Source organism: Budorcas taxicolor, chromosome X, assembly GCF_023091745.1.
Source record: "Budorcas taxicolor isolate Tak-1 chromosome X, Takin1.1, whole genome shotgun sequence".
NCBI lineage: Eukaryota > Metazoa > Chordata > Mammalia > Artiodactyla > Bovidae > Budorcas > Budorcas taxicolor.
The window spans coordinates 110951106-110964093 of record NC_068935.1 but is presented as its reverse complement, the minus strand read 5'-3'; the positions used below and the strand labels follow the sequence as shown (position 1 = coordinate 110964093).

Sequence of the window (12988 nt, the reverse complement as noted above, 5' to 3'; positions counted from 1 at the left end):
GAAGGAGAATTACAGGCACAAGCTACACAGATAAGAAGTTCTTTCTGAGAAGGTGACATTCAAGGTAAGATCTAAAAAATGAGATAGGGCCAGAATCTTGAAGAAGGGAGGTGGAAAGAGAATTACAGATAGGGGAACGATATGCACAAAGGGAAACAAAGAGAGTGATGCTAAATGAAGTTAATAGCCATAGAGGGAGAAGGGGTCAGTTGTGGTACAGATGTTATTCTAAACACAAGAGATATCGCTTATAGGTAGAAACTAAAAAATACAACAAACTGGTGAATAGAATAAAAATAAAACAGATTCACAGATATAGAGAGCAAACTAGTGGTTATCAGTGGGGAGAGAGAAGGGGAAAGGGAAGAGGATTAAGAGGTACTAACTACTATGTATAAAATAAGCTGTAAGGATATACTGTACAACACAGGGAATATAGTTAATATTTTATAGTAACTATAAATGAAGTATCACCTTGAAAAACTGCAAATCACTATATTGTACACCCATAACTTATGTATTATTGTATATCCACTATACTTCGATTTTAAAAATAAATAAAGGCAATGGAAAGGCTTTGATGGGTAGAGGAGACATAAGATCTAATTGCATTCTCTCTATGGTTGTTGTGAGAAGAGATGAAGGAGGGCAAGGGAGATAATGGGACCCACTGTTTTTTAGCACAGCTTGCCTTAGTGTTAGTTATGACCTCATCATTAGCCCCATCTCTTGCCCTCCCTCAAGTGTCCATCGTACTTGCCTTATGAATTATTTGTCTTGGTTTCATCCACTTTTCCATTCTTTTAGTTTCCTTTTCAAGTTCTGTGTCACTGCTGAAGTGCTCATACAATCCTGCCCTCTGTGTCCTCAGGATGCATGCCATTCCATTATGTACTCCTTTCTGCTTCCTTAAATTACACAGGAATGAGTACCTCTCCTTTTCTTAAAAACTGATCCCTATGTGAGCTCTTGAGATGAGTGGCTATCAGTCTTTGAGTGATTTTGACTCATCTGTCCTCCTCATTTATACCTAGCAGGCAGTATGCTTTAGTAGCAAACAACCAACTTCCTAACCCAGACATTCTTAACTCAGGCCTCTGTGTCTCAGACTTTGGTATATATCAGAATCACATTGATTAGCCAGTTAAAGAACAAAGGTTGCAAAGTGATTCTGATGCAAGTCTAACATGGATTACATTTTGAAAAACTCTGTTTTAGGCTCAGCTCTTTTACTGATCATGTAATCTTGAGTACATCAAGGTGCCTGTCTGAGCATTCATTCTTTCTACTAAAATGATGTAGGTTAAATTGGTTATTTTCTGAGGACACTTTCAAAAATCACATCCACCTATTCTGTGTCTAGAGTCTAAAGCAGGCTAGGAGAAAAAGATGAAAATATAATAAAACTGTACAAGCTAAGAATCAGTTCAGTTCAGTTGCTCAGTCATGTCCGACTATTTGCGACCCCATGAATCCCAGCACGCCAGGCCTCCCTGTTCATCACCAACTCCCTAAGTTCACTCAGACTCACATCCATCGAGTCAGTGATGCCATCCAGCCATCTCATCCTCTGTCGTCCCCTTCTCCTCCTGCCCCCAATCCCTCCCAGCATCAGAGTCTTTTCCAATGAGTCAACTCTTCACATGAGGTGGCCCAAGTACTGGAGTTTCAGCTTCAGCATCATTCCCTCCAAAGAAATCCCAGGGCTGATCTCCTTCAGAATGGACTGGTTGGATCTCCTTGCAGTCCAAGGGACTCTCAAGAGTCTTCTCCAACACCACAGTTCAAAAGCATCAATTCTTCGGTGCTCAGCTGTCTTCACAGTCCAACTCTCACATCCATACATGACCACTGGAAAAACCATAGCCTTGACTAGACAGACCTTTGTTGGCAAAGTAATGTCTCTGCTTTTCAATATGCTATCTAGGTTGGTCATAACTTTTCTTCCAAGGAGTAAGTGTCTTTTAATTTCATGGCTGCAGTTACCATCTGCAGTGATTTTGGAGCCCCCCAAAATAAAGTCTGACACTGTTTCCACTGTTTCCCCATCTATTTCCCATGAAGTGATGGGACCGGATGCCATGATCTTCGTTTTCTGAATGTTGAGCTTTAAGCCAACCTTTTCACTCTCCAATTCCTCTTTCATCAAGAGGCTTTTTAGTTCCTCTTCACTTTCTGCCATAAAGATGGTGTCATCTGCATATCTAAGGTTATTGATATTTCTCCTGGCAATCCTCAATCCAGCTTGTGCTTCTCCCAGTCCAGCGTTTCTCATGATACACTCTGCATAGAAGTGAAATAAGCAGGGTGACAATATACAGCCTTGACATACTCCTTTTGCTATTTGGAACCAGTCTGTTGTTCCATGTCCAATTTTAGCTGTTGCTTCCTGACCTGCATATAAATTTCTCAGGTAGCAGGTCAGGTGGTCTGGTATTCCCATCTCTTTCAGAATTTTCCACAGTTTATTGTGATCCACACAGTCAAAGGCTTTGGTATAGTCAATCAAACAGAAATAGATGTTTTTCTGGAACTCTCTTGCTTTTTCGATGATCCAGCGGATGTTGGCAATTTGATCTCTGGTTCCTCTGCCTTATCTAAAACCAGCTTGAACATCTGGAAGTTCACGCTTCACGTATTGCTGAAGCCTGGCTTGGAGAATTTTGAGCATTACTTTACCAGCGTGTGAGATGAGTGCAATCTTAAGTTAGCTCCCTGTAAAAATGAGTGTTCTGACCTGAGCAATGGATGAAAGTTGATTTAAGAAAAAATAAACATGAAGAGCTTATCTGCTCTTTTTTGAAACAGTTATCTGAAGAAACTTCATGTTAAGATTTATTTGTTATTAATTTGAAAATTGGCTAGGAAAGCTGTTAAAAGTGGAGGATAGATTAAGGCCTTGCAACTCCAATTATGGTGTGTAGTCCAGCAGTATCAGCCGCACCTGAAATGCTGTTAAAAATGCCAAATATCAGGTCTCACCCTAGAGTTAGACTCCAGCAGTTTCTGTATTTTAATAACTTGCTTAGATGTTTCCTATGCAAACTAATGTTGAGAAAGGAGCTCTGTTCTAAGGGATATTTGAACACTCAAGTAACCACGATGGTCTCAGGCTATGTCCCTATGGATTTACTTGCCTTATAGAACTTCATATATTTTTGTCTTTATTGTAAAAGCTTCCATAGATAATATCACTCATTGTATTAATTAATTCTATTTTGACTATACCTCAGTGATACATGTATTTCATAGGAAAGGACAGTAGAAACTTTGATAATGTGTCCTACTACTAGTAATTATGCTTTCTACCAATAATAATTCCCAAGTCATGTTGAAAATATTAATCTCTGAGGTGTTAATAGATATTACATAAAAAAGGATTTTATGGTCAAATCTTTTTGGAAATGATAATCATTGTTTGGCTTTACTAGCTAAGAGTCTTTACACCAGGGTTTCTCAAAAGAAGCCTAGAATTTTCAGCGCAACTTACTCTGTTCTGGCTGCTATAAGGGAGTACTATGTGCACTTAGCACTCTTCATAAAGAATCAGTAAAATAAGACTCTAGAATGGGATTAATTTTTTAGCTTATTAAAGTTCTTCTTGTACTTTCAAATTTAGATTATGACACCAGGTATGTATATACATAGAATTTTTAGAGCAATCACTTTTAAGGCTTTGAGTGATATATGTTCTCAATTTACAAACTAGTTATACTACTTTAAGCATTTCATATGGCATCCATAAATTCAATAAATGGCTCTTTTGTTTGTAAGGAGTATGTTCCAATAATTTGACAGAACTTCTCAAGCACTGTTAAGAAGCTGAAAAAATTATGTGTATCAGAGTTATCATATAAAACCCATATTAGCATCCTTAAAAAAACCTATTTGTTCTCCATCAGTGAAAAACTGGAAAATTCACAACAATAGGGAGAATCTGAGGTTATTTCTAAATCCTTCTTATGTCTTGGATCTCTTAAGCAATCTGATGAGTCCTCTGGACCCCTTCTTAGAATACTTTTTTAAAATATGTAATAAAAAGTACATAAAGTCACAAAGAAAACCAATTGTACTGAAATACAATTACCAAAATATTAACTAAATTTGTGGCAAATTAATAGAACTCTTTTTTAATGCATTAATTAACAAGGTGTAGGAAATTGTTTAATGGCCATTGTCATTTCAAATAGTGATTAGTGTAAGCCAGATACGGAAATATGTGCAACAGGTATCATGTCATTTAAAACTCTGATTTTTCTGTGTGTGTGTGACACAATCTCAAGTGCTGCTAATAATGCTTAATTGCATAAAATCATAGGAACAAAAGTGACAGATTCATGTTAGATATTGCAGAAAATAAAGATGTAATTTTTTTACCTATCTAAGTGCAGGGACTGCATAAAATCATGAACCTCCTTTCCTTGGCCCTGTGGAGCTCAGGTTGAGAACCTCCTGGCCCTTATTTCTTTCTTTTCATTTCATAGAAGGTGTACAACCAATTATGATTCCATTTCTATTTCTGCTTTTGGGAAGCCCAAGGATAAGTGTTTGCTAATTTGTAGTAGCCAAAGAAAGGCAATGCCAAAGAATGCTCAAACTACCACACAATTGCACTCATCTCACACGCTAGTAAAGTAATGCTCAAAATTCTCCAAGCCAGGCTTCAGCAATACGTGAAGCGTGAACTTCCAGATGTTCAAGCTGGTTTTAGAAAAGGCAGAGGAACCAGAGATCAAATTGCCAACATCCGCTGGGTCATCAAAAAAGCAAGAGAGTTCCAGAAAAACATCTATTTCTGCTTTATTGACTATGCCAAAGCCTTTGACTGTGTGGATCACAATAAACTGTGGAAAATTCTGAAAGAGATGGGAATACCAGACCACCTGACCTGCCTCTTGAGAAATCTGTATGCAGGCCAGGAAGCAACAGTTAGAACTGGACATGGAACAACAGACTGGTTCCAAATAGGAAAAGGAGTATGTCAAGGCTGTATATTGTCACCCTGCTTATTTAACTTATATGCAGAGTACATCATGAGAAACGCTGGACTGGAAGAAACACAAGCTGGAATCAAGATTGCCAGGAGAAATATCAATAACCTCAGATATGCAGATGACACCACCCTTATGGCAGAAAGTGAAGAGGAACTAAAAAGCCTCTTGATGAAAGTGAAAGAGGAGAGTGAAAAAGTTGGCTTAAAGCTCAACATTCAGAAAATGAAGATCATTGCATCCGGTCCCATCACTTCATGGGAAATAGATGGGGAAACAGTGTCAGACTTTATTTTGGGGGGCTCCAAAATCACTGCAGATGGTGACTGCAGCCATGAAATTAAAAGACGCTTACTCCTTGGAAGAAAAGTTATGACCAACCTAGACAGCATATTGAAAAGCAGAGACATTACTTTGCCAACAAAAGTCTGTCTAGTCAAGGCTATGGTTTTTCCAGTGGTCATGTATGGATGTGAGAGTTGGACTGTGAAGAAGGCTGAGCGCCGAAGAATTGATGCTTTTGAACTGTGGTGTTGGAGAAGACTCTTGAGAGTCCCTTGGACTGCAAGGAGATCCAACCAGTCCATTCTGAAGGAGATCAGCCCTGGGATTTCTTTGGAGGGAATGATGCTGAAGCTGAAACTCCAGTACTTTGGCCACCTCATGTGAAGAGTTGACTCATTGGAAAAGACTCTGATGCTGGGAGGGATTGGGGGCAGGAGGAGAAGGGGACGACAGAGGATGAGATGGCTGGATGGCATCACTGACTCGATGGATGTGATTCTGAGTGAACTCCAGGAGTTGGTGATGGACAGGGAGGCCTGGCGTGCTGCGATTTATGGGGTCGCACAGTCGGACACTGAACTGAACTGAACCTAAGATACCCCAAGTATGTTGCTTTCAGAAGTTTTCTCTTGATACAAAGATTGGACTAGGAAAACAGAGGAATGAATCAAGGTCACCATGAGCCTTGAACTCTCTACCATCAATTGCATCTCATCAAGCTGTATCTCTTTCCTTCCCGAAATTGCAGCTCTTCCATCTCTCCAAGCTTATTTGTGTCAGGTCCTTCCTCCACAGCTAGAGTCACTTATACTTTCTCCTCCTGAAAGATTCTGGTTTCTTAATACGGAGGGGACTCTAAGAGGAGGAGGAAATTATTCACAGTAGCTGTGATGGATTAGCCATGGCCACAAAATTCTGTGACACTTCTTCCATCAGGAGGTAGCATTTAACTTTCCTCCCCTTGAAACTTGAATGGTCTTAGCAGCTGGCCTGACTAGTAGAATGGAAACAATGTGATGTTATGGGTCTTTCTAGGGTTATGTCATTAACAGTGTCCTTTAGCTTTTTTATGGATTTCTTGGAAGACTCTCTCTGAGTGGCCTAAGCTGCCCTGTATAAAAAGTGATAACTTGGGAACCATTATGCTGGAAAAGCCATGTGGTTAGTACTCTGGTTGACAGTCCCTACTGAACTCAGCTTTCAGTCCTCACAAAGGCACTAAACATATGTGTGAGTGAAGCTGTCTTGGACCCTCCAGACCAGTCATTCACTAGCTGAACACAATTAACTGATGTCAACTGACACCACATAGAGTAGATGAATCAATGGGCTAAACTCTGCCAAATTTCTCATCCACAAAATCTTGACACAAAATAATTGTTATTTTAAGCCATTAAATTTGAAGTATTTTATTACAGAGCAATGGAAAATCAGAAAAGTATTCTAAGATTCATCTGGAATAAAGACATTGTCCTGAGTCCTCTTGATGGAGACCCTGCTATTTGCCTCTTTTCCATAGATTCTTCTCCTAGTTCCCCAACTGACTGTTTCCTATATTTAGCTTATTGGATTACCCTGTCTCCCAGCACTCAACCTCCTCTTAAGTAAGTCTAAGTGTTAGTCACTCAGTCATGCCCGACTCTTTGGGACCCCCTGGACTGCAGTCCACCAGGCTCCTCTGTCCATGAGATTTTCCAGGCAAGGATACTGGAGTGGGTTGTCATTTCCTTCTCCAGGGGATCTTCTCAACCCAGGGATCAAAACCGGGACTCCTGCACTGCAGGCATATTCTTTACTGAATGAGCTACAAGGGAAGCCCCAATCTCTTCTTAGCCATGCTTGGGTTTCCCCAGGTCCATCCTGCCCAGTTTGCTTTTCCTCCCTTTCCTCCAGCCTATACTGCTGAAATCTCAGGATGCTTTCAGCCTGCTTATGAGAAACTCTGCTTGCATGGCAGGTTCCTGGGCTCTCTTTTCTTCTTTCTATGGGAGAGAAGTTTTTGGTTATCTCAGCCAGTTTATCTACTTCTAATCTCATTTTAATTCAGTTCCAGGTCTAGGTGTCAATACCAAAGAATGAGTGAATTGGATAAATAAATGGATGAATGCATAGGTTCCCTGGTGGCTCAGATGGTAAAGAATCTGCCTTCAATGACGGAGACCTGGATTTGATCCCTGGGTTGGGAAGATCGCATGGAGGAGGGTATGGCAATCCACTCCAGTATTCTTGCCTGGTGAATCCCCATGAACCAAGGAACCTACAGTTCATGGGGTCTCAAAGAGTCAGACATGACTGAGCAACTAAGCATACACATGATTTATCACTCCACTGAAATTCCTTTAAAACTACTGAACACAATCAGAAAACCAATGATCTTTACTCAATCCTTAATTAATCTGTATTAATCACTTCCTTTGGTTAGTGGAGTCACCAGCTTCTTGAAAAACCATGATCCTTTTTGCCATTGTGGGGACCACATACTCTTTATAATTTTCTGGTCCTTTCTGTGGACTTCTCTTTATCTGTCCTTAATTTAAAGATAAACTCTCCTGAAGATTTGGTATTGGATTCCTTTTTCTTTTAACTCTGTGCCATATGATTTTGCCATGTCATCGGTCAAAGGGCTTAAGCCCCATAGGGATGATTCCAAATTCATTAGCTTTCATTTCGGCACCTTGCCTGTGTCCCTGCTCAGTGCCACATCTGTCAAGTTCACATATTGATCTCCCTCCTCAGATTTAGACTTGAGGAGATTGTTTGTGTTTGAGGAGATTGTTGGAAATCTGTTCTTGGATTTCCCATCAACATATCAAATCTAGTATATCCCACATACAGTTTATCACCTCTCCTTCATAAGCCTGCTCCTCAGCCATATTTTCAATCTTATCTAATGATACCATCATCCTCTATACTTTTCAGTCAAAAAAAATGTTTTATTTTTGACTCATTCTCTCACATCCTTGAACTGCATTAATCTTAAACCTTACTGATTCAAGTTTCAAAATGTTAGAAATTATAAACTCTAACATGGTCTTCCCACCTATAACTCTCAAACCTTGATTAGTACCCAATTCAGTCTACACAGTACAACCAGAGTCATATTCCTATATCCCCCTTGTAACTACTCCAACCACAGCTGCCTACGAGTTCATACTCTTTCTCACCCTGCAGATTCCATTTTTGTGCTCAAACTTTCATCCTTTTTCTCCCCCAACCTCCTTTGGCCAAGGTTCTGTTTCGATGAATTATTTTTTGACACCCACTTGCCTTACCCTCCTTTAACCACCAACTTCAGAGAAAAATATTGCTCTTGCTTTCCTTCAGTCATTTTCTTGTGCCTTTGCCTTAGGAATGATCATTAAATGACTAATGTGTGCGTGTGGTGTGTGTGTGTGTGTGTGTGTGGCCACTATATAATGAACTCAGCTGGCAGAAATTGGTTTTTAATTTTTTATCCTCTATTACAGCTACCACTATATATGGCACTTAGTGAAAGCTCAATATACATTTGTTGGATTTGAAGCTGATAAACAGTTCGTCAATTTTCAGCTACATTTATTTTTTTGACTGAGTTGCACCATGAGGGAAACTAATTTGTACCAAATGGGACACATTTCAAGTACTTACACTATTGCTTTAATGTTTTCATTGAACACAGGCATCTCTGAGTAGCCTCTAGGTACATTTAAACTTTAAGATAAAAGGTAGTTTTCGACAAAATGATTTACAATCAATAGCATTGCCAATTAAAATCCAATAATTAAGATACACACAAATGCCACAGAGCTTCAACTAAGAGAAATACAAGGGGGTGCCAGCTGATAGCGGCAATATTTGGTGATCACAGCCTCCTTTTCCCTGCTAGCCATTGTTTCGCTGCAGAATCAGAATTAGGAAATTCTTGAAGCCAGATGTAAGCAGAGAAATATCATTAAAACTACACTGAACTGAACTACACTTCTGACATGCCTTGTTTGAGAAATTAAAATGGATTAATATGTCTGACTGAGAAGAACTCAAAATTTAAAACAGCCCTTCCCTGACAGCCCTGTGGTTACCATTTAAAACTCATCAGCACATGTGATGAAATATCCCCTTTAGAAAACTATTTTGTCATGTAAAAATGTAAAATTAAGAAATATACTAACATTTGAACAAATAGCATTTTAATCGCCTTGTAATTCTGAATCTCTTCGGTTTACATTAGGATTTATTTTTTCTTTTAACTGTAGCTATAGTATAATTGCGGATATTTTAAAATTAGTTATTCAGATAATAGCCTTGGCTCTTTTGGGGTCAATGCAATCTTGTGAAAGTTAACAATTGGAAGGTTATAACAACAACAACAAAAACTGTGGGTGCTCCAGCTACATCCACTAGGATTCCATTAACATCTCTGTGTGCCCATCCCCTGGCTCTTGTGGGCTTTGCTTTTCCAAAATCTGCACCTGCATCTCTGGATGCCTCTCTTCAGGCTTTTAAAGTGCTTTGCCCAAAAGACCAGAGAACTGGCAGTATCCTGGTATTTATGTCACCTCAGGGTAGCCTTAAGCCAATGACTGAGTGGTAGAGGAATACAAAAGCCCAACACCTCTGCTTCAAGTTGGAACAAACTCTGAAGGATGATTTAGATCCAGAGTATTCCTGTAGGATCAGCCTGAGGCTGGGACTTGGCCTGCAATTGCCCCTTGCCTGACTTCTTCCCTATTCCTGACTTCTTTGCTCATTTATTTGTTATCCCTGGAAACATGTCCTTAATAAATCACTTGCACATAAATTCTCATCTCCAGATGAGGTTCAGGAAAACCCAACCTGAAACAGGCATACTCCCAATTATAGTAGTAAGGGAATCTGCTTTCTATTTGAAAATATTAGATGATACAGTAGAATACACCAAAGAGTGAGGATGGGAAGCTACCAAGGCAACCAGATTCCCCATTCTGCTCTCACACTTACAAACAGTCCATTCCTGGAAGGAGCCTGTCATCCACTTCCCAATGTTTTGCTCCCACACGTACCATGATTTCCTTCTAGCCTCCTTGTTGACTTCAACTCTCTACAGTCATTTACTATTCTTTGTCTTGGTTAATACCTTCTGTGTATTACCTGAGGAAAGTGAAGAAGAATATCTACTGGGGACAAACATTTCTAAATCATATTACTTCTGTTTCTTCCCTAAGCGGGCTCAGCATTTCTCCATGGGTTACTATTCATATTCTGAACGGGATATTCTCATGCAGGCTTGTACTTTACATGGTAGAATATTTACATATATACATGGATGAGGTATATATTTATTTACATACATACATGAGTTATGTGACATACCTCATTTCCCCTACAAGACATACATAGGAATTCCTCACAAGCAATCATTGTAACAACCCCCTCAAAATATGCCTACTGCTGCTAAGTCACGTCAGTCGTGTCCAACTCTGTGCGACCCCAGAGATGGCAGCCCACCAGGCTTCCCTGTCCCTGGGATTCTCCAGGCAAGAACACTGGAGTGGGTTGCCATTTCCTTCTCCAATGCATGAAAGTGAAAAGTGAAAGTGAAGTTGCTCAGTTGTGTTGCACTCTTAGCGACCCCATGGACTGCAGTCTACCAGGCTCCTCTGTCCATGGGATTTGCCAGGCAAGAGTACTGGAGTGGGGTGCCATTGCCTTCTCCAAAATATGCCTACACATATTTCCAAATGCATCGCCTACACATATTTCCAAATGTATTGCCCACCTCTCAACCAACTCTATGAACCAGTAAATAAGCAATAATGTTTTATCTCTTATCTGTGATTTGAAGTTATTGGGTTGGCCAAAAAGTTCATTTGGGTTTTTTTCCCATAACATCTTACAAAAAGCACAAACTTTTTGGCCAATCCTTTTCAACTCATCTACTTCCTTCTCTGGCCTTGCTTTCATCTACAATGATCAGAAACGGGGGCTGTTCTGATATAGAAAGAACATCTAATTAGAGGTCTAAAAACTCCCAAGATGACATTTTCCCATATGATATGTATAGAATTGACTTTATATGATTGGTGAGATGTGTTAAAAACAAATCATCACCTGCCCATAATTTAAATAAGATACTTAATGAGTGTGAGATAATTAAAGTATCTTGGGTTCAATTCAGTTAGATGGTGAACTTAATAGTACATTTAGTACTACTATACAAAAAAATGAGAAGTCAATCATTTAATAATAGAATTTAATTATTAGATTTCTTGCATTATATATTTAATAATGTCATGTTTAAAAAGTAAGTGAATCTTTAACTTCACAAAATGTTAGGGTGTACAACTGTAGCTCTATGGAGATTTTCTATTAATATGATAATCCATTCAGATAATAAAATTCTAAAATAGTATTACAGCATATTATGGCTTTCCTGGAGCTGGATCACAAAACAAACATGAGTAACTCTATTCACTACTTCAGGGAATCTCTATTAAGTTGTGAGTTATTATGCCAGTGGTTTGATTCAATTATAGAATTTTATTGATTTTTAAATAATTTAATATCAAAAGTTAATTTTGACCTCTAATAGAAAAGGAAAACTGGTGGGACAGAGGCAGAGTATCTCTACAATATTTGTATTTTATATAAGCTCTTGATCTATTCCTTGTTATGTTATCCAACTGTATCAAATCTCTTAATGCCTACATCTCTCACAGTTCTTCTCCCTATACCTCTTGCAGCCAGAAGGATAACTGAAAGCCTGCTACCTTTCTTTTGGTGAAAATCTTAAGAACAAAGGGACATTCGGGTAGAAATAATATACATTAATGCCAGTGACTGTGGCAACCTCATCATGGACCTGGGGAAACTATGGTAATAAACAAAAAACATTGCAGGAGAAAGGGTGGCCATTTATACATGGGCACATCCCCTTCATCACAAGCTTGTATTTGTAATTCACTAGTTTAACTCTGAGCTCCCCAAACTCTGATACCTCCCCTCCAAATTATTATCTCTCTTTCACATTTGAGATTTCTGTATAATAATCACCATTAATAATATCCTTTGTGATACTAGCTAGTAACAACTGATAGGGATTCATTCAACAAATACTGACTGAATACCAGTTAAAGAACCTCTAACAAGGAAAGCTATGACAACCCTAGACAGTGTATTAAAAAGTGGAGACATCACTTTCCTGACAAAGGTCCATATGGTCAAAGCTGTGGTTTTTCAGTAGTCATGTACACATGTGAGAGTTGAATCATTAAGAAGGCTGAGTGCTGAAGAATTCATTTTTTTGAATGATGTGGGAGAAGACTCTTGAGAGTCCCTTGGACTGTAAGGAGATCAAACCAGTCAATCCTAAAGGAAATCAACCCTGAATATTCATTGGAAGGAATGATGGTGAAGCTGAAGCTCCAATACTGTGGCCGTCTGATGCAAAGAGCCAACTCACTGGAAAAAACTCTGATGCTGGGAAAGATTGAGGGCAGGAGAAGATGGGGCCAGCAGAGGATAAGATGGTTAAAAAGCATCACCAACTCAATGAACATGAATTTGAGTAAACTCTGGGAGATAGTGGAGGACAGGAGAGCCTGGTGTGCTGCAGTCCATGGGGTTGTAGAAAGTCAAACATGACTCAATGACTGTACAAGAATAACGTATTTTAATTTGCTATATAATGATGTCATCAATATTTAACAGAAAATTATGATTTGATGAAGTGCAATGCTTTCATTTTTGCTTTATTT

General features: G+C 39.1%; 1 protein-coding gene across 1 annotated transcript in view; it reads right to left on the bottom strand.

Annotated features, from left to right (window-relative positions):
* The window catches only part of DMD (dystrophin), a 2235978-nt gene that overhangs the window by 1868726 nt on the left and 354264 nt on the right, over nt 1–12988 (bottom strand). The window lies entirely within an intron of this gene.